The sequence below is a fragment of the Triticum urartu genome, chromosome 3A (genome assembly GCF_056163025.1).
Source record: "Triticum urartu cultivar PI428250 chromosome 3A, HENAU_Tu73, whole genome shotgun sequence".
Classification (NCBI taxonomy): domain Eukaryota; kingdom Viridiplantae; phylum Streptophyta; class Magnoliopsida; order Poales; family Poaceae; genus Triticum; species Triticum urartu.
This window is the reverse complement of record NC_141875.1, coordinates 114,776,291-114,798,757: the sequence shown is the minus strand read 5'-3', so window position 1 is coordinate 114,798,757 and position 22,467 is coordinate 114,776,291.

Sequence of the window (22,467 nt, the reverse complement as noted above, 5' to 3'; positions counted from 1 at the left end):
TCAATTGGTGGCAGTTCTTCATGTTATTCCGGATTGGACGCTTCCTTATCTGGCGTACAAGAACCGGGGCGAGTTGCCGGAAGATGAGATTCTGGCCCGGCAGATAATCCGGCGATCCAAGTCCATGGCTGTCATCAACGGTGAGTTACATCATTGCAGCGTATCAGGAGCTTTTCAACGTTGCGTGTCTCCTGAAGAAGGCCGTGAAATTTTGTGGGAGATCCACGAAGGAGATTGTGGTCACCATGCCGGTTCAAAGTCTCTTGTGGCTAAAGCGTTTCGCCATGGTTTCTATTGGTTAACTACTCATGCTGATGCGAAGGATCTGGTCAGACGATGTGATGGTTGCCAAAGGTTTTCAAGACGTGCTCATGTATCGGCTCAAGAATTGAGGATGATTCCAATTACTTGGCCGTTTGCGACTTGGGGGCTGGATATGGTTGGGCCTTTCAAAAGGTCCAAATATAAGAAGACCCACCTCCTGGTGGCGGTGGACAAGTTTACAAAGTGGGTGGAAGCAGAACCTGTTAGCAAGTGTGATGCGGCCACGGCGGTTCAGTTCATCAAAAAGGTGATTTTCCGGTTTGGCTTTCCGCACAGTATTATCACAGATAATGGTACCAATTTATCCAAAGGTGCTATGAACGAGTTCTGCGAACGGGAGCACATCCGGCTCGACGTTTCATCAGTGGCACATCCACAGTCCAATGGTCAAGCAGAAAGAGCTAATCAAGAGATCTTGATAGGCATCAAGCCCCGGCTCATCGTTCCTTTGCAGAGAACGCCGGGTTGTTGGGTAGAAGAATTACCATCTGTGTTATGGAGCATCAATACAACACCCAATAGATCAACAGGATACACACTGTTCTTCATGGTTTATGGAGCGGAGGCGGTTCTCCCCAGCGATATCTGTCATGACTCACCTCGTGTCACGGCTTATGTTGAAGCGGACAACGTGACAGCACAGCAAGATGCTTTGGACCGGTTGGATGAAGAGCGTGACATCGCAGCCGCCTGGTCAGCGATTTACCAGCAAGATCTTTGTCGTTATCACAGTCGCCGAGTCAGAACCAGAGCCTTCCAGGAAGGAGATTTGGTGCTTCGGCTCATCCAAGATCAGACTGATATGCATAAGCTATCCCCACCTTGGGAAGGGCCTTTTGTGGTCAGCAAGAATCTGCACAACGGGTCATACTATCTAATCGATATTCGAGAGCATAAGGACTCACGTACATCAGAGGAAGAGACTAACAGGCCGTGGAATATAGCTCATCTTCGGCCTTACTATACCTGAGCCATTGGCTATACTTATGTACATACGATGTATATATTATGATTAAGTATAATAAACCGGAACCTCAGCTAAAGCGGGGTATCTGTTCTTTTACATCATGTGAGGTTACACGGAGTTGCTCTAAAGCAGCCTCCGGTTTACCCCTTGAGTTCGCTTTGCTAAAAGCATCGTGTTATATCACTTGGAGGATTGGTCGTGTCCGAACCAATACCATGCCTCTTGATAGGCGAAAGCCACCAGATCACTTGGGGACTTGGTCATGTCTGAACCAGTCATGCCTCTTGATCGGCCTAAGGCCACAGAATCACTTGGGGGCTTGGTCGAACCCGAACCATGACCATGCCATTTGGTCGGCATAAATGCCACAAGAATCACTTGGGGACCTGGCTAACTAGAACCATAGTTACACCTAACGGGAGCTTGGTCGTGTTTGGCCATGGTTACGCCATTTGATTAGCTTAAATAAATCTTTTTTGGCAAACGTTTTTGTCGTTGCTTTTGCTTCATACTTTGCTTTGAAGGGGGGTTTTTGCTTTTTATTGTGTTCTTTAAACCGACAAAGTTTTAAACCAATCAATTGACGGAACACAGTTCACGTCAATCCGGAGACTATTTGTCCGGTTTGATCCTTGTTGTTAACATCCTCTTATGGAGTAACACGGTGTTCATTATAACCCGGCACGGTTTACATGGTAACCAGTGTCATATACATATACAGGAGTTATTATTTCCTCCAACAGTGTGGGTTTGCAAAAGCTCCGCTTCAAGGTTGGCCAAGCCAACTTCACACTCAATGGTGGCAGGTATTCTGTATCTCAAAGTTTTTGATCATATACTTAAAATTTTGTTTTGGATGTTTTGACTTTATATATACAAACATCATATTCCGCCTGACGGTACAACCGCGGTGGCACCTAACGAATTTCTTATTTAAGAAAGTATTTTGGAAAGTTCATTACCACAGGAAGAACAAGTTATGCGCGAAGGCATATCAACATCAAAGGTATCAGCTAGCCTATTACAAGGCAACATGGCGCCCATAATAACATAATTGTTTTTCACAAAGGAGAGACAGTTTTAAAACCGGCCTCCAGTTTAAGCTTGGCCACCAGCCTGGCCTGATGGTTGTGGGTCATCCTGCGCCGCTTCAGTTTCCGTTTCTCTACCCAGTGGCTGGAAATCCACAGTTGTCCAGTCAATTCCCATCAATGCTTGAAAAACAGCTTCGTCATGGATTAGCGAAGACGGGTCAATATCGGGAGCGTAAGTATGCTTACGGATTGGAGGGATCAGGTTTTCTGATTCATGGATTGGTGCAGCTATTCGCTTGTTCTGGCTATCATATTGGGCTTGATAATGAGACAAATCTGCTTCCTCAGCCAGTTGACAAGCTAGCGGACATACCTCCCGGTTTATGGCTCGTAGATCCGCTTCACCAAATTCTGACCCGTCTTCCTTCAAACTGGGATAACCCTGAGCCGCTTCAATAGGATCAAAATCCGGCACCCAGGCTTTTGCCCGGATTAAAGCATTGATCGCACCGGTTCGAGCAGCAGATTTCTTCAGCTCTTCAACCCGGGCAGGAAGCACTGACAGTTTCATCAAAGTATCTTGAATCAAAGTGGGCGCCGGTTTGTTATGAGACACGGTACAGATGATCCGCTGGGCACCAGTATACAATTGTTCAACCAAGGTATAGGCGGCTTTCAATTTCTTCCGCACATTTGACCCCACGTGACCAATGCGTGTCCCTGAAATACCATAAAAGGTTAATAAACCGGCGACTCTGTAAGAAGGCAGAATCAATTCAGAAAGCGAGCTGGCTTACCAAAGATAGCAGTGGTCATGGCATGAACGTGCCGCTTTATGCTGGTCAGTTCATCCGTCACTGGTTTCAGTGCAGCCTCGGCATCCTCTGCTCGTTTGATCAAAGCGGACTTTTCAGTGGCCCAATCCGCCCGTTTCTTCTTGAAGTTCTCCTTAAGTTGTTCCGTGGCGCTTAAGGCACTGGCCAATTCCTCTTTTGCCTTGGAGGTTTCAGTCTGTTGGGTTTTCAGGTTTTCTCGCAGATCGATGACTTGGCTTTCTTTCGCCTTCAGCTCCGCCTGCAGGCATACAGATATATGTTTCAACAAATCGGTAGAAGGATTCAAGTACCAACCACATAACAAGTTATGCGCTTGGCACTTGGGGGCTAATGCATATTCGATCTTCATCTTTCAATTGTTTACAAAGTCCCAAGCTCAATACAAGTATTCAACTTGGCACTTGGGGGCTAATGGCTATTTGATCATATGTATTCTGATGCGGCAGTTTCAATTACTTAAAGTATCGGTTTAACTATGCTAAGTTGAACCGGCCCTTGGGGACTACATCAGCAAATTTCAAAGCATCAAGATTCATATTATTAAGTCCCAGTTTGAAAGAATATTTCAAATTGGCCCTTAGGGGTTAGGAGAGTCAGCAAGAATGAAAGCATACAAGCAGGAAGGAGCATATGGAAGTTACCTCATATTTATCCTTCATCATGTTAACCAGACCGGCTTCATAGTCATGGCTGGTATACAGCCGGTTCAGATAGCCAGAATGGATATCTTGGGCGTCCAGAGCAGCGTAAGCCGTCAGATCAGCATTCCACTTGCCTTTGCCAAAAGCAGTTAATTCTTCCTTGGCAGAATGTTTGGATAAAGCGACAGGATTGCTTGGCTCAGTATGGCCAGTGCCAGTAATGACAACTTCATCATCATTGGTACCGCCGGTTTGCACTAGAGCTGTTGGCTTCTCAGTAGATTTTGCTGCACCGATGGAGCTTTCAATCCGGATGGAACCTGTGGGCTGTTGGATAGGGCCTGAGGTATCAACAGGTCTCTCTTCAGCAATAAGATCATCATCTGGCTGCGGTGGATTGTTGGGAATATCCTCAGAGATAGCCGCTTCAAGAATGACATCTTCTTCGGCCGCTTTGTCTAGGCGGGCCTTCTTGCTTGGCCTAGGTTTGGCCCTGAGAAGAGTAACCAAATTAAATACAGCATGTGTTCTAAGGCAATGTACTGCAAACATCACAATAAATATGGCTTACCCAAGCACCATTTTGAGCGGCGGGAGCTGAGTGGCCGATGACTCGCCAGAAGATGAGTGGGAAATAACCTGGTAATTGGAGTCAGACGGATTAAGAGGTTGACGAAAGCAGCCCGCTTTAGGACAAGCACTGATAGGCGAGTTAGAGACCTCGGAATGACGTTTCCGAACCGGACTGTTCGATAAACCGGCGGAGGTAACTACCTGGCCGCTGTGCCGGGTGGTGCGGCGAGCCTCGTGTTGTTGAGTCTTCATAAGAAGTTTAGGATCCAAATAAGCAAGAGGATGAGAAAATTTAACTTTCCGGTTTGCCTGACGGATTTTTTGTGAAGGCAAAGTTTCTGAATCGGAAGAGAGAATAATTACCTCTCCAACATCCGCGTGGCTGGCTTCGGCATCATCCTGACAAATATCATCATCAATAAGACGCATGAAAAATAAACCAAGTGAGTCAAGCTCTACCTCAAAGTCCGGATTATCCACCTCATCATCAGGGGCCGGATTAGAAGATGCAGTGGTTCTTTTCCTGTGGGCAGTCTTCTTCACAGCTTTAGTTTTTTGCCGGATTGCTCTTTCCGGTTTGTCTGCCTTCTCTGGTTTCTCCTGCGGCAGCTTTTTGCTCCAAAACGGATCATCGCCCTGATTATACAGACACTGATATTACAAGCAATGACCAGACATGTCAATAACAGATTCAGCAAAGAGAAAAATCAAAGTCTTACAGCTGGCGGTTTGTTGGTGGCACAGAAGGGAAGCAGGCCGGTTCTAGCGCACACATGTTCCGGTTCATTCAGTATCTTGCGCACAGCCTCTGTGATTTCTTCACCAGAGAGTTGGAGTTTTGAATGTCGCAGTGGGTCATCAACATTATCAGTATACTCGCACATCAAACCGGAGCGCTGACTAAGGGGCAATATGCTCCATGATATCCAACAGCGAGCGAGATCAACACCGGTTAAACCGTTGGCCATAAAGGCTCTGAGCTTTGACAGCTGGGGAGCATATTTGCTTCTCTCTTGGGCAGTCAATCTCTGAGGAAAAGGGTGTGTATTGCTGAGCCGCTCCGGACGAAAGCCAGGCAAGGGATTCTCACCAGCAGGGGAGGTGTCTTTGCAGTAGAACCATGTCTGATTCCACTCCTTGGGGTGACTGTGCAGCTTGGCGTGAGGGTATGTGACCTCTTTCCTTTTCTGAATTGCCATGCCACCCAACTCCGTATTAGAGCCATCAGTAAACTCGGTACGGCGGTTTAGATGGAAAAGATCTCTGAATAATTCCACTGTGGGCTCCTCTTGAAAGAACACCTCACAGAGTACTTGGAAGTGGCACATATTGGTAACAGAGTTGGGGCCAGTGTCTTGCGGATGGAGTTGAAAATCGGCTAAAACATCCCGGTAAAATTTAGAACCGGGCGGTTTAAAGCCCCGGGCTAGGTGATCTACGAAAACAACAACCTCTCCTTCTCGAGGTGTGGGGGGCATTCTTTGCCAGGAGCCCTCCAATGGATGGTATCTTTGCTGCCCAAGGCGCCAATCAGGACTAAATCGTCCAGTTGATCCTCTGTGACGCGAGAAGGGACCCAATTGCACTCATACACTTGCTTAGCCATGATGGAATCTACAAGGTAGAAGATTCCGGTTCAAAACTGCATTTGATCAAGATACGTTGGTATGGACACTGTTAAACCGGAGACAAAACTATCTGAACTGGAGTTTCATGAAGCAACCAACATCTGGCGGTTCAACAAGGGGACTAATGATATATACCGGTTCGTAAAAAAAATTCTGTAAAGTTAAACCGCCTAATCTAAGCATTGAACAGTCAAGACTGCAGATGAGTAAGTACACAAAAACAGATTTCACAAGATTATACTACAGCTTTGGATCTGGAACATGTTTATAAAAGAGATAAATATTCAAGGCCCTAAAGGAGCAGTGCCGAATCAACAAGTGAAGGTACGGATAAGATCTATGGTCTTAATATGCGAAAGTGAAAACGGAGGATAAAAACTACTGCTACACAGAGCGAAGATTCACAGACTCGTCTAAGGATCTATCATATGAACAAGAAACAAGCCATGAACAGTCGAGAACATGGAAACCCTAGAACAGATCTATGATGAAAGGGATAGAAGACTTACCGGAGCTGAGGAAGAAGTGGAAGGTCGCCGCGGTGCTCTGGTACGCTCAGGGTGATGCAGCGGCTAAAGTTGGTGCAGAGGTCGACGACGGCGGCGGAGCTCCGAAGACTGGGCGACGCGAGGAAGAAGAAGCAGAAGGGCAAGCAGGGGCAAAAGAAATGACCCTTTGGTCCTATTTATAAAGCAAGGGACATGGGTCAGGCGTGAAAATCAAGGAGCTGCAAGTTTGGAAACAGAGCTGTCGCCTCGATTATCGCAGATCTATTAAACAAGAAGGTATCACGGATAGTTTCTTTATGATAGATGATGTCACGCCGATTTACAGCAATCAGAGAAGATGACATCATGGCGGTTCACCAAACTACAAGAAGACGTTGAAGATGAAGTTTTGCTAAGGATTGACATGAACCTGTTCAAATCAATCTGGGGCCTAATGTTGGGGATATTACTACTGGGCGTAAACCGGCCTATCTGGGTCGGATTAACTTCATCAGTAGTTAAGCATGTTAAAGCCCATGAAGATAGATGAGGGCTCAAGACCCATAATCGGCTGAGAGCCTATAGCCGTAAACCGGCGTCAATATGTAACTTGTATTGTAAGTAAGGAATAAGTAGAGACCAAACCGGACACATCTATGAGCCGGTGTTGGGACTCTGTAAACCGACGGGCGTCACCCATGTATATAAGGGGATGACCCGGCGGCGGTTAAAGGAGAACAGACAACAACTCGAGACATAGGCGAAGCTTATTTGCTCCCTAGTCATCGAAACACCCATCAATTCCATCACAACTAGACGTAGGCTTTTACCTTCATCGAAGGGGCCGAACTAGTATAAACTCCCTTGCGTCCTTGTATCCGCTTTAACCCCTTCAAGCTAACCCGTCCCGATGGCTCCACGACTAAGTCCTTTCTCTAGGACATCTGCCGTGACAAACCCACGACACTCCAGGCAAGGCCAATGTCATTGCTGACGCATTGAGCAGGAAGGCTTACTGCAACAGTTTGATTCTCAATCCCTAACAACCGGAGCTTTGTGAAGCTTTTCGCAAACTTAATCTCCAAGTTGTTCCTCAAGGATTCCTTGCCAACCTCCAAGTCTCTCCTACTTTGGAAGATCAGATTCGTGAGGCTCAACTTCTTGATGCCATGGTGAAGAAGGTGAAGATTGGGATTGCCAAGAGCCAACCAAAGTACAAGTGCTATCGCCTTGATGACAAGGATACTCTATTCTTCGAGGAGCGCATTGTTGTTCCGAAGGGTGACCTTCGTAAAGTCATTATGAATGAAGCTCACAATTCACTCCTCTCTATTCACCCTGGAAGTACAAAGATGTACCATGACCTCAAGCAGTCGTATTGGTGGACTCGAATGAAGCGCGAGATCGCTCATTCCCCTGGAAGTACAAAGATGTCTGTAGAAGAGTGAAAGTAGAACACCAACGGCCAGCTGGTCTCCTCCAACCTCTTGCCATTCCAGAATGGAAGTTCGACCATATTGAGATGGACTTCATGACTCGATTTCCAAAGTCCAAGCGTGGCAATGATGCTATCTTCGTTGTCATCAACAAGCTCACTAAAGTGGCTCATTTTCTTCCTATCAAAGAATCTATCACAGCAGCTTAGTTGGCAGAGCTATATACCTCCAGGATTGTCTCTCTGCACGGCATTCCGCGGTTGATATCTTCAGATCGTGGAAGCATCTTCACTTCTAAGTTCTGGGACTCCTTTCAGAAGGATATGGGCACCAGCATTCGCTTCAGCACAGCCTTTCATCCTCAAACTAGTGGCCAAGTCGAGCGAGTCAATCAAATTCTTGAAGATATAATCAGCGCATGTGTCATTTCTTTCGGTATGAAGTGGGAAGATTGTCTTCCATATGCCGAGTTCTCCTACAACAACAGCTTCCAAGCGAGTTCGGGCAAGGCCCCATTCGAGATTCTCTATGGCAGAGAGTGACGTACTCCTCTTAACTGGTCAGAGACTGGTGAACACCAACTTCTTGGCAATGACTTGATCACAGAGGCTTAAGAAATGTGCAAAGTCATTCGTGAAAATCTCAAAGCCGCACAATCGCGCCAGAAGAGTTACTATGATAGCATGCATCGTGACATGGCTTTCGAGATCGGAGACCATGTCTACCTCCACGTCTCTCCTATGAAAGGCACTCGTCGCTTCGGTATCAAAGGGAAGCTTTCCCCTAGATACGTGGGTCCTTTCAAGATCATTGGCAAAAGAGGCGATCTCGCCTATCAACTTGAGCTTCCATCCAACTTTGCAAACGTGCACGACGTGTTTCACGTGTCTCAGCTTCGCAAGTGTTTCAAGACTCCTGACCGCACCATCAACTTCGAAAGGATTGATCTCCAAGAAGACCTGTCTTATCATGAGCATCCCGTTGCCATTCTTGAAGAAACTGAGCGCAAGACTCGCGACAAGTCTATCATATTCCTGAAAGTGAAGTGGTCGCATCATTCCGACTGTGAAGCCACCTGGGAATACGAGGACCACCTCCGTTCTGAAAATCCGGAGTTTTTCCAGTCCTAGATCTCGGGACGAGATCCTTTCGTAGTGGTGGAGTGTTGTAACGCCCCATATGTAACTTGCCATATTTGTATTCCAACTCTTGCCATTTTCGGCACTAGGTTATGATATTCCTCGTTGTTGGGTTTCGTCTTCGTTTTGCATTTTGTCTTGTCATGCATCTCATATCATGTCATCCTCTGCATCGCATTTGCATACGTGTTCGTCTCATGCATCCGAGCATTTTCCCCGTTGTCCGTTTTGCATTCCGGCACTCCTATGTCCTCCGGCGTCCCCTTTTGCCTGTTTTTGTGTGCGGGTGTTAAACGTTCTCGTATTGGACCGAGACTTGCCAAGCGGCCTTGGTATACTACCGGTAGACCCCCTGTCAAGTTTTGTGCCATTTGGACTTCGTTTCATACTCCAACGGTTAACCGAGGAGTCATAAAGGCCTCATGTGTGTTGCAGCCCAACACCCCTCCAAAGTGGCCCAAAACCCACCTAAACCCCCTCCATCATCTCGGTCGTTCGATCACGATCGCGTGGCCGAAAACCGTGCTCAATTTGGAGCCTCCTAGCTCCTTCTATGTATAAATAGGACTCCCCCTCTGAAATTTCGGGCAAAATCCACCCTAACCCTAGTTTCTTTCCCCCTCTCCACCGCCGGACGAAAACCCACCAGCCGGACATGTCCGATCCCGCCGCCGCCGCCACGTGTCTTCTCCTCATTCGCCGCCGCTCGCGCCCACATCACTACGCCCGCGCTGGCCCGCCGGGGCCCAGGTGGGGCCCTCCTGATTCGCCCGCGCTCGCCTGCGCCGCCTCGCGCCTCGGCCGGCGCCTCTTCGCGCAGCTCGCCGGACTCCGCCGCCCGCCTCGACGTCCCCTCCGCCGCCGCCTCGACGTCCATCCCGCGCCTCGCCTCGCCGTCCTCCGGCCAGATCCGGACATGGGAGGACCGGATCCGCCGTCCTTGACCAGCTCCGGCCACCGCCACATCAACTCCGGCGAGATTCCGGTGGTCCTCGGGAAGAGTGCCTCAGATCCAGCTCCAAAATATTAGGGTGGACCTCGTTTCTCCACCAAGTCAGTATTTTTAGCATTTTTCATCGCATAATAACTTTGCATCCGTGGCTCCGTTTTGGGCGTGTAGCATATCAAATTGTTCGCCTGAATGTGCACTTCATTTCATTCCATTGCACCATGTTCATTTGAGTTCATCTTGATGTCCTAAATGCTGTTGCAAGAGTGCTATGTAATGTTAGTTTCAGATTCTTAACAGATATTCAACATTTGTCATTTTTGCCATGTTTAATGTGTGCCTCCTATGAACTTGAGCCCTACATGTGTTTTGTTGTATGCCATGCCATCTTTACAGGGGTTATGCCATGTATTTTTGTGATCAATGTGGTGACTAGCACAAGCATGCAAAGTAGCTCTCGTGATGTTGCTGATTTTAGGAACTTAGAATTCTTCTAAGTCATTTCCCTGATGATATTTTTATGCCATGTATTCTTATTGCTACAGAGTGATCCATGCCTCTTTTGAGCATGTTCAGTAAGGATGATTTTGAGATATTGTTATGTTCTATCCATCCATGTATTTTTTTGCAATTATGGTGTAACCTAGCATGACTCAATCTTGCTCTACTTTTGCTATAAAATGTTCCTGGCAGATTATTTACATATTAATCAATTTTGTCGAGGTTGTTATAGTTTATCCATGCATGCTATGAGGTTGTTCTTGCCATGGTTAGCTTATTTATCATGTCTTCTTGCTGGTTGTATGCTTAGTTTGTATTGCAATGCCTTTTGGTGAGTGCATCGAGCTCGTAAACATGCCTACGTAACTCTGTTTTTGCCCTGTTCCAGTTTTCTGCTAAGTCTGAATCTGTTAACGAAACTTGCTATGTTTACATGGGTGCCATTGTATTTTCTGTTCCCTTTTGGCTTATGGTCAGTAAGGGACTTTTGTTATATGCTTTGTGTAGTTTCATGCCATGCCTTGCTTTGCCATGATATGTTCCTGTAGCATGTTGTTATCTTGCTCTAAACATTGCTTCCTGATGTTAAATCCTGGCATGTTGTTATTTTCACTAAGTCTGTGAACCTGATATCTTTTGCACTTTTGCCATGCTTGTTTGAACTTGCTATCATGTGAATTAGCCATAGCTCAGTGTTCATCTTTTGTCACGCATCTTGAGTGGATCACTGCCATGTGTTTTGTTGCTATGATAGAGTGCAGTAGCTTAGTTTCTTGATGCATTCTAGATGGCATCGTCCTGTTAAACGCAGAATAGTGCCATTATTGTTTTGCTTGCCATTTGCAAACCGTGCATCCTATTCCGTTGATCTTTATATCGATTTCGACCGAAATCAACTCATATTTCAAGCGGCACTCTTGGTTTTCCAAGTTGAGGCCTGGTTCAATATTTCATTCTGAAGCACGCATATGCATTACATATCACATCCCGCATATCATGCCATGTTTTGCATCATGTTGCTTGCGCATTGCACCGTGGTTGATTGTGTCTTCCTTTGCTTGTGTTCTTGCTTTGGGTAGAGCCGGGAGATGAGTATGTGATCGAGGAACCCGTTGAGTATGCTTACGAGGATCAAGTTTATGTCAACTCGAAGAACTTTGCAGGCAAGATGACCATACCATCGAAATCACTTCTATCTTTGCTTGCTAGATGCTCGCTCTTTTGCTATGCCTATGCTACGATACCTACCACATGCTTTATCCTGCCTCCCATATTGGCATGCCAAACCTCTAACCTCCTTGTCCTAGCAAACCGTTGTTTGGCTATGTTACCGCTTTGCTCAGCCCCTCTTATAGCGTTGTTAGTTGCAGGTGAAGATTGGAGTTTTGTTCCTTGTTGGAACATGTTTATTGTTGGGATATCATTATTATATCTTGTCTACTTTAATGCACCTATATATTTGGTAAAGGGTGGAAGGCTCGGCCTTATGACTGGTGTTTTGTTCCACACTTGCCGCCCTAGTTTCGTCCATACCGATGTTATGTTCCTTGATTTTGCGTTCCTTACGCGGTTGGGTTATAATGGGAACCCCTTGACAGTTCGCCTTGAATAAAACTTCTCCAGCAAGGCCCAACCTTGGTTTTACCATTAGCCACCTAGCCTTTTTCCCTTGGGTTTCGCGGACTCAAGGGTCATCTTTATTTTAACCCCCCCCCCCCCCCGGGCCAGTGCTTCTCTAAGTGTTGGTCCAACCTAGGCAATGACCGGCGCCCCCTGGGCAACCAGGGTCTATGCCAACCCGACGTCTTGCCCATCCGGTGTGCCCTGGAAACGAGATATGTGCAGCTCCTATCCGGATTTGTAGGCACATTCAGGCGGCTTTGCTGGTTTAGTTTTACCATTGTCGAGATGTCTTGTAACCGGGATTCCGAGTCTGATCGGGCTGTCCTGGGAGAAGGAATATCCTTCGTTGACCGTGAGAGCTTGTGATGGGCTAAGTTTGGAGCCCCCCTATAGGGATTTGAACTTTCTAAAGCCGTGCCCGCGGTTATGGGAAGATGGGAATTTGTTAATGTCCGGTTGTAGAAAACCTGAACCTTAACTTAATTAAAATGGATCAACAGTGTGTGTAGCCGTGATGGTCTCTTTTCGGCGGAGTCCGGGAAGAGAACACGATCTTGTGTTATGCTTGAACGTAAGTATTTCTAGGATCACTTCTTGATCATAGTTTCTCGACCGTGCCTTGCCTTCTCTTCTCGCTCTCATTTGCGTATGTTAGCCACCATATATGCTAGTGCTTGCTGCAGCTCCACCTCATACCTTTTACCTACCCATAAGCTTAAATAGTCTTGATCGCGAGGGTGTGAGATTGTTGAGTCCCCGTGACTCACAGATTACTTCCAAAACCAGATGCGGGGACCGATGATACCATTCCAGGAGATGCGACTGAGCTCAAGTGGGAGTTCGATGAGGACTCAAGATGATACTATGTTTCCTTTCCAGATGATCAGTAGTGGAGCCCAGTTGGGGCGACCGGGGACATTATGCATTTGGGCTTGTCTTTATTTTGGTTCCGTAGTCGGATCTTGAGTGTATCTGGATGATTGTAATGCTATAATTTATGTATTGTGTGAAGTGGCGATTGTAAGCCAACTATGTATCTCTTTTCTTATTCAGTACATGGGATGTGTAAAGATTACCCCTATTGCGACATTGCCTACAATGCGGTTATGCCTCTAAGTCGTGCTCCGACACGTGGGAGATATAGCCGCATCGTGGGTGTTACAAGTTGGTATTAGAGCCTTCCCTGACTTAGGAGCCCCCTGCTTGATCGAATCGCTGGCGTAGTTGAGGCTAGAAAAATGTTTTGAGTCTTTTAGGATTATATATATCGGAGAGTAGGATTCTTTTTACTCCCCTGTCCCTTCGTCGCTCTGGTGAGGCATCCTGACATAGAGTTTTGACTCTTCTCTTCTCAAATTTCACCCCAAAAAATTTTAGGATCACGCGGGTATCTTGGAATCGTTCCGATGGTTTTGTGACGAGAACATTGTTCTTGGTGCCTCCTGACATTTAGGGGTTCTGGCAGTGTCCTGGGGAGTTGAGCTCCGAGGTGTTGTCGTCACAATTTTATCGTTGCAGTTCTGGAATACCTGAGTTTCGCCGACATCGGAAATCTCTTTTATGCAGTTGTTGGTGAGATAACCTCGACGCCACCCAGTACTGGGGCGGGTGTTCGGGAGTATTGCCATAACTCATATAACGGATGCTTTTCGAAGGTTGAGGTAAATGATTTCTGAAGGTTTCTTGGTTATGTGTCGAAGGATGGATACAGCTGGATGTAGGATTTGCTAGCTTTGGGTGAGATATTATGCTTCCCCTGTATACCCAACACCTGATTGCATAACCGGAAAATTTCGGGAGTTTCATAGGTGGGAATTCATGTAGCTCTAGTATTTCTTCCACGGATATTTGGTTTGTGATTGGGTAATCCTTACCAAGTATTTGTTCATGTCCGTACCTTGTTGTTTTATTCATCTACCTCTATCTAAGTGGCTTCTCAATTTATGGAAGTGTGACCATTCATTTTGGAATTCATTCATTCATTCTTGTTCGAATGTTAAGGCTATATGTTGCAATTTCGATCCATTTGATTCAGCTTGAATATATGTCTGTCAAGATGCTAACGGATGTCACCCTCTTTAGGATGGCTCCTCCAACGCGTCAGAATCTGGAACCACCACCACAACCTCCACCTCCGGAGGCATGGCAAGCCGTGATGGCCTCTACAAGCGCCAACACCCAGCTGATTATGCAACTCTTGCAAGAGCGCAACCAAGGAAATCAAGGTCATGGCAACAATCAAAATCAGTTTGCTACACTCATCCAGTTCCTCGCAAACCAGCCAAAGACCTTCAGTAACTGTGTCGAGGCCACAGACGCTGATGATTGGCTTGTGGATATCTGCAAACATTTTGAGTGCAGCAACGTCAGGCCTGGGGACTTTGTCAAGTTTGCCTCGTTCCAACTCAAAGACCAAGCTGCAGAGTGGTATCAGCAATACAAAGATTCCAGAGGAGGTCGTGTGATTACCTGGGATGAATTCCACCAAGACTTCAGAGCGCACCACATTCCTCAGAGTGTTGTTGAGAGCAAGCGTGAGGAGTTCCGCAATCTGAAGCAAGGCAGCTTGTCTGTTTACCAATACAACATCATGTTCCAGAAGCTCGCTCGTTTCGCTAAGCAAGACGTCCCTGACGAGAAGAGCATGATTTATCAGTTTAGAGGTGGCCTCAGAGAAGATCTACAACTAGCCCTTGTGCTTTTTGAGCCGAAGAAGTACGATGAGTTCTACAACATGGCACTGAAGCAAGAGACTGCTCAGCTCAAGTGTGATGCTTCTAAGAAGAGAGTCAGGGATGCAACTCCTTCTTCTTCCTCAACTCAAGTGGCAGCTAAGCATCAAAAGTATTAGTTGCCTCCTCCTCCTCCGTTCCGTCAGCCTTATTAGCAGAAGAGCAAAGGTGGCAATGGATCTTCCCACCCACCCAAGCCAGGCTTTCAGAACAAGGCTTCGTCTCATGCTCCAAGATCAAGTGCTCCGTATCACCATCCGCTCTCGATGGTTACGTGCAACAAGTGTCAGCAGAAGGGTCACTATGCAAACAAATGCTTCAACCAGAGGCGTCTTACACCTCCTCATCCCGTGAGATCTGCCAGCAATGCAGTGGTCAAGCATAATCCCAAGTCTGCAAAGATCAACATGATGGACGTAGCTCAGGCAGAGGACTCTTCAGAAGTTATCATGGGTAACCTTCCTCTTAATGATATTCCTGCAAGAGTTCTTTTTTATACTTGTGCATCTTTGTCATTCATATCGAAGCCTTTTGCATCCATGCACGATTTGCATACTATCGATTTGCCTAAGCCGATAGCGGTTTCCTCTACGGGTTTGTTCATGAACACCAAAATGATGGCTCCGGATGTTTCTATCACGTTGGGCGACTATAAGTTTCTGTCTTCTCCAATGGTCCCTGGTAACTCGGATATTGATCTAATTCTCGGAATGGACTGGCTTTCTAAGCACAAGGCTCAGCTTGATTGTGCTGCCAGGAAGATTCAATTGACACACTCGTCTGAGGATGTGATCGTCTTTGCCGCTCGTGATGATACCATTCGACTGTTTTCTCTCAATGGGAAGGGCGACTTGGTTGCCATTTCTCAAATTCCAGTCGTTTGTGAATATCAAGACGTCTTTCCAGAAGAGCTTCCAGGAATGCCTCCTCACCGGCCAGTTGAATTCGTCATCGATCTTGAGCCTGGCACGGAACCTGTTTGCAAACGTCCTTACAAGCTTGGACCAGAAGAGTTGAAGGAGCTGAAGAAACAACTCGACATTCAAGAGCGTATGGGTCTCATTCGACCAAGTTCTTCTCCATGGGGTTGTGGTGTTCTTTTTGTCAAGAAGAAGGATGGAACGGACCAACTTTGTGTCGACTACCGTCCATTGAACAAGAAGACCATAAAGAACAAGTACCACTTCCCAACATCAATGAGCTTTTTGAACAACTCAAAGGTGCTCAAGTATTCTCCAAGCTTGACCTTCGTATGGGCTATCATCAGATTCGCATTCGTGAACAAGACATCCCCAAGACAGCTTTCAGAACAAGCTATGGTTCATATGAATACACTGTCATGTCTTTTGGCCTTGTCAATGCTCCTCCAACATTCTCTCGCCTGATGAACTTCATCTTCAACCCCTACATGAATGACTTCGTCTTGGTCTATCTCGATGACATTTTGGTCTTTTCCAAGAACAAGGAGGATCATGCCAAGCACTTGATATTGGTGTTGGATAAACTCAGAGAACATCAGTTCTATGCAAAGTTTTCAAAGTGCGAGTTTTGGCTCGATGAGGTTCTCTACCTTGGGCATATCATCTCCGCCAACGGCATAGCTGTTAATCCTGAGAAGGTGTCTGCAATTGTGAATTGGGAACCGCCTCAGAATGTGAAGCAACTCCGCAACTTCCTTGGGCTCGCAAGCTATTGTCGAAGGTTCGTTGAGAATTTCTCAAAGATCGCGAAGCCTCTTTCCAACCACCTCCAGAAGCATGTGAAGTATGTCTGGTCGCCTGAGTGTGACATCGCTTTCAACACCCTCAAAGAGAAGTTAGTCACAGCTCCAGTTCTGACTCCTCTTGATGAATCCAAACCATTCGAGGTTTTCTGTGATGCTTCCCTTCAAGGTCTCGGTGCTGTGTTAATGCAAGAGAAGAAAGTTGTCGCCTATACCTCTCGCCAGTTGAAGCCCAACGAAAAGAACTACCCCACTCATGACCTCGAGTTGGTGGCAGTTGTCCATGCTCTTTTAACATGGAGACATCTCTTGTTGGGAAGAAAAGTGGACATCTTCACTGATCATAAGAGCCTCAAGTACATTTTCACTCAGCCCAACCTCAACCTCAGGCAGACACGTTGGGTCGAGATGATTCAAGAGTATAATCCGAGTATTGAATACACTCCATGTTGGGGATATTACTACTGGGCGTAAACCGGCCTATCTGGGCCAGGTTAACTTCATCAGTAGTTAAGCATGTTAAAGCCCATGAAGATAGATGAGGGCTCAAGACCCATAATCGGCTGAGAGCCTGTAGCCGTAAACCGGCGTCAATATGTAACTTGTATTGTAAGTAAGGAATAAGTAGAGACCAAACTAGACACATCTATGAGCCGGTGTTGGGACTCTGTAAACCGACGGGCGTCACCCATGTATATAAGGGGATGACCCGGCAGTGGTTAAAGGAGAACACAACAACTCGAGACATAGGCGAAGCTTATTTGCTCCCTAGTGATCAAAACACCCATCAATTCCATCACAACTAGACGTAGGCTTTTAGTATAAACTCCCTTGCGTCCTTGTGTCCGCTTTAACCCCTTCAAGCTAACCCGTCGCGATGGCTCCACGACTAAGTCCTTTCTCTAGGACATCTGCCGTGACAAACCGACGACAGTTGGCGCCCACCGTGGGGCTATCGCACGATGGTTTCCGGTTCTTGGAGGGCCGCTTTGAAGGACTCAAGGGCTACGCTGTAGGCCGGATGACTAAGAGTCGTCACGGCAAACTCTACATCGACGACGCAGGCTGGGGCCCCAAGGCCGGCTCAATTGAGTACGAGTACCGGGTCCCCTTTGGTAGCATTCACGTTTTCATTGGCAAGACCGGTGAACCGGGCCCTGAGCCGGACATCTGCACCGACCTTGTCGAGACGGCTCAGCGTGCGCGATCCGCCCGGGTTAAACTGGCCATGAAGCGTGCCTTCGTGGGAATGATCCATGGAGGGAGTTATGAGGACGGATCGGAGCTTCGCGGGGCGACTGCCGTTCGTTCCGGTGACGAATCTTCGGCCGGAGAAACCGAATCTCTTTATCAGCTACAAGATGGCCGGATTGAGAGCTGTTCCGATGGCGACAGTATTCCGGACCCCTCTGATCTGCCTAACCGGGTTGGAATATTCATGACCGGAACACAAGCAGCGCTTCACTCTTCGACAGCCGCGGCAACGATCTCCGGTTCAGCAGCGGCAACGGCTCCCGGGGCAGGAGGTTCTTTTCCTGTGGGCAGTCTTCTTCACAGCTTTAGTTTTTTGCCGGATTGCTCTTTCCGGTTTGTCTGCCTTCTCTGGTTTCTCCTGCGGCAGCTTTTTGCTCCAAAACGGATCATCGCCCTGATTATACAGACACTGATATTACAAGCAATGACCAGACATGTCAATAACAGATTCAGCAAAGAGAAAAATCAAAGTCTTACAGCTGGCGGTTTGTTGGTGGCACAGAAGGGAAGCAGGCCGGTTCTAGCGCACACATGTTCCGGTTCATTCAGTATCTTGCGCACAGCCTCTGTGATTTCTTCACCAGAGAGTTGGAGTTTTGAATGTCGCAGTGGGTCATCAACATTATCAGTATACTCGCACATCAAACCGGAGCGCTGACTAAGGGGCAATATGCTCCATGATATCCAACAGCGAGCGAGATCAACACCGGTTAAACCGATTTCTTCAGCTCTTCAACCCGGGCAGGAAGCACTGACAGTTTCATCAAAGTATCTTGAATCAAAGTGGGCGCCGGTTTGTTATGAGACACGGTACAGATGATCCGCTGGGCACCAGTATACAATTGTTCAACCAAGGTATAGGCGGCTTTCAATTTCTTCCGCACATTTGACCCCACGTGACCAATGCGTGTCCCTGAAATACCATAAAAGGTTAATAAACCGGCGACTCTGTAAGAAGGCAGAATCAATTCAGAAAGCGAGCTGGCTTACCAAAGATAGCAGTGGTCATGGCATGAACGTGCCGCTTTATGCTGGTCAGTTCATCCGTCACTGGTTTCAGTGCAGCCTCGGCATCCTCTGCTCGTTTGATCAAAGCGGACTTTTCAGTGGCCCAATCCGCCCGTTTCTTCTTGAAGTTCTCCTTAAGTTGTTCCGTGGCGCTTAAGGCACTGGCCAATTCCTCTTTTGCCTTGGAGGTTTCAGTCTGTTGGGTTTTCAGGTTTTCTCGCAGATCGATGACTTGGCTTTCTTTCGCCTTCAGCTCCGCCTGCAGGCATACAGATATATGTTTCAACAAATCGGTAGAAGGATTCAAGTACCAACCACATAACAAGTTATGCGCTTGGCACTTGGGGGCTAATGCATATTCGATCTTCATCTTTCAATTGTTTACAAAGTCCCAAGCTCAATACAAGTATTCAACTTGGCACTTGGGGGCTAATGGCTATTTGATCATATGTATTCTGATGCGGCAGTTTCAATTACTTAAAGTATCGGTTTAACTATGCTAAGTTGAACCGGCCCTTGGGGACTACATCAGCAAATTTCAAAGCATCAAGATTCATATTATTAAGTCCCAGTTTGAAAGAATATTTCAAATTGGCCCTTAGGGGTTAGGAGAGTCAGCAAGAATGAAAGCATACAAGCAGGAAGGAGCATATGGAAGTTACCTCATATTTATCCTTCATCATGTTAACCAGACCGGCTTCATAGTCATGGCTGGTATACAGCCGGTTCAGATAGCCAGAATGGATATCTTGGGCGTCCAGAGCAGCGTAAGCCGTCAGATCAGCATTCCACTTGCCTTTGCCAAAAGCAGTTAATTCTTCCTTGGCAGAATGTTTGGATAAAGCGACAGGATTGCTTGGCTCAGTATGGCCAGTGCCAGTAATGACAACTTCATCATCATTGGTACCGCCGGTTTGCACTAGAGCTGTTGGCTTCTCAGTAGATTTTGCTGCACCGATGGAGCTTTCAATCCGGATGGAACCTGTGGGCTGTTGGATAGGGCCTGAGGTATCAACAGGTCTCTCTTCAGCAATAAGATCATCATCTGGCTGCGGTGGATTGTTGGGAATATCCTCAGAGATAGCCGCTTCAAGAATGACATCTTCTTCGGCCGCTTTGTCTAGGCGGGCCTTCTTGCTTGGCCTAGGTTTGGCCCTGAGAAGAGTAACCAAATTAAATACAGCATGTGTTCTAAGGCAATGTACTGCAAACATCACAATAAATATGGCTTACCCAAGCACCGTTTTGAGCGGCGGGAGCTGAGTGGCCGATGACTCGCCAGAAGATGAGTGGGAAATAACCTGGTAATTGGAGTCAGACGGATTAAGAGGTTGACGAAAGCAGCCCGCTTTAGGACAAGCACTGATAGGCGAGTTAGAGACCTCGGAATGACGTTTCCGAACCGGACTGTTCGATAAACCGGCGGAGGTAACTACCTGGCCGCTGTGCCGGGTGGTGCGGCGAGCCTCGTGTTGTTGAGTCTTCATAAGAAGTTTAGGATCCAAATAAGCAAGAGGATGAGAAAATTTAACTTTCCGGTTTGCCTGACGGATTTTTTGTGAAGGCAAAGTTTCTGAATCGGAAGAGAGAATAATTACCTCTCCAACATCCGCGTGGCTGGCTTCGGCATCATCCTGACAAATATCATCATCAATAAGACGCATGAAAAATAAACCAAGTGAGTCAAGCTCTACCTCAAAGTCCGGATTATCCACCTCATCATCAGGGGCCGGATTAGAAGATGCAGTGGTTCTTTTCCTGTGGGCAGTCTTCTTCACAGCTTTAGTTTTTTGCCGGATTGCTCTTTCCGGTTTGTCTGCCTTCTCTGGTTTCTCCTGCGGCAGCTTTTTGCTCCAAAACGGATCATCGCCCTGATTATACAGACACTGATATTACAAGCAATGACCAGACATGTCAATAACAGATTCAGCAAAGAGAAAAATCAAAGTCTTACAGCTGGCGGTTTGTTGGTGGCACAGAAGGGAAGCAGGCCGGTTCTAGCGCACACATGTTCCGGTTCATTCAGTATCTTGCGCACAGCCTCTGTGATTTCTTCACCAGAGAGTTGGAGTTTTGAATGTCGCAGTGGGTCATCAACATTATCAGTATACTCGCACATCAAACCGGAGCGCTGACTAAGGGGCAATATGCTCCATGATATCCAACAGCGAGCGAGATCAACACCGGTTAAACCGTTGGCCATAAAGGCTCTGAGCTTTGACAGCTGGGGAGCATATTTGCTTCTCTCTTGGGCAGTCAATCTCTGAGGAAAAGGGTGTGTATTGCTGAGCCGCTCCGGACGAAAGCCAGGCAAGGGATTCTCACCAGCAGGGGAGGTGTCTTTGCAGTAGAACCATGTCTGATTCCACTCCTTGGGGTGACTGTGCAGCTTGGCGTGAGGGTATGTGACCTCTTTCCTTTTCTGAATTGCCATGCCACCCAACTCCGTATTAGAGCCATCAGTAAACTCGGTACGGCGGTTTAGATGGAAAAGATCTCTGAATAATTCCACTGTGGGCTCCTCTTGAAAGAACACCTCACAGAGTACTTGGAAGTGGCACATATTGGTAACAGAGTTGGGGCCAGTGTCTTGCGGATGGAGTTGAAAATCGGCTAAAACATCCCGGTAAAATTTAGAACCGGGCGGTTTAAAGCCCCGGGCTAGGTGATCTACGAAAACAACAACCTCTCCTTCTCGAGGTGTGGGGGGCATTCTTTGCCAGGAGCCCTCCAATGGATGGTATCTTTGCTGCCCAAGGCGCCAATCAGGACTAAATCGTCCAGTTGATCCTCTGTGACGCGAGAAGGGACCCAATTGCACTCATACACTTGCTTAGCCATGATGGAATCTACAAGGTAGAAGATTCCGGTTCAAAACTGCATTTGATCAAGATACGTTGGTATGGACACTGTTAAACCGGAGACAAAACTATCTGAACTGGAGTTTCATGAAGCAACCAACATCTGGCGGTTCAACAAGGGGACTAATGATATATACCGGTTCGTAAAAAAAATTCTGTAAAGTTAAACCGCCTAATCTAAGCATTGAACAGTCAAGACTGCAGATGAGTAAGTACACAAAAACAGATTTCACAAGATTATACTACAGCTTTGGATCTGGAACATGTTTATAAAAGAGATAAATATTCAAGGCCCTAAAGGAGCAGTGCCGAATCAACAAGTGAAGGTACGGATAAGATCTATGGTCTTAATATGCGAAAGTGAAAACGGAGGATAAAAACTACTGCTACACAGAGCGAAGATTCACAGACTCGTCTAAGGATCTATCATATGAACAAGAAACAAGCCATGAACAGTCGAGAACATGGAAACCCTAGAACAGATCTATGATGAAAGGGATAGAAGACTTACCGGAGCTGAGGAAGAAGTGGAAGGTCGCCGCGGTGCTCTGGTACGCTCAGGGTGATGCAGCGGCTAAAGTTGGTGCAGAGGTCGACGACGGCGGCGGAGCTCCGAAGACTGGGCGACGCGAGGAAGAAGAAGCAGAAGGGCAAGCAGGGGCAAAAGAAATGACCCTTTGGTCCTATTTATAAAGCAAGGGACATGGGTCAGGCGTGAAAATCAAGGAGCTGCAAGTTTGGAAACAGAGC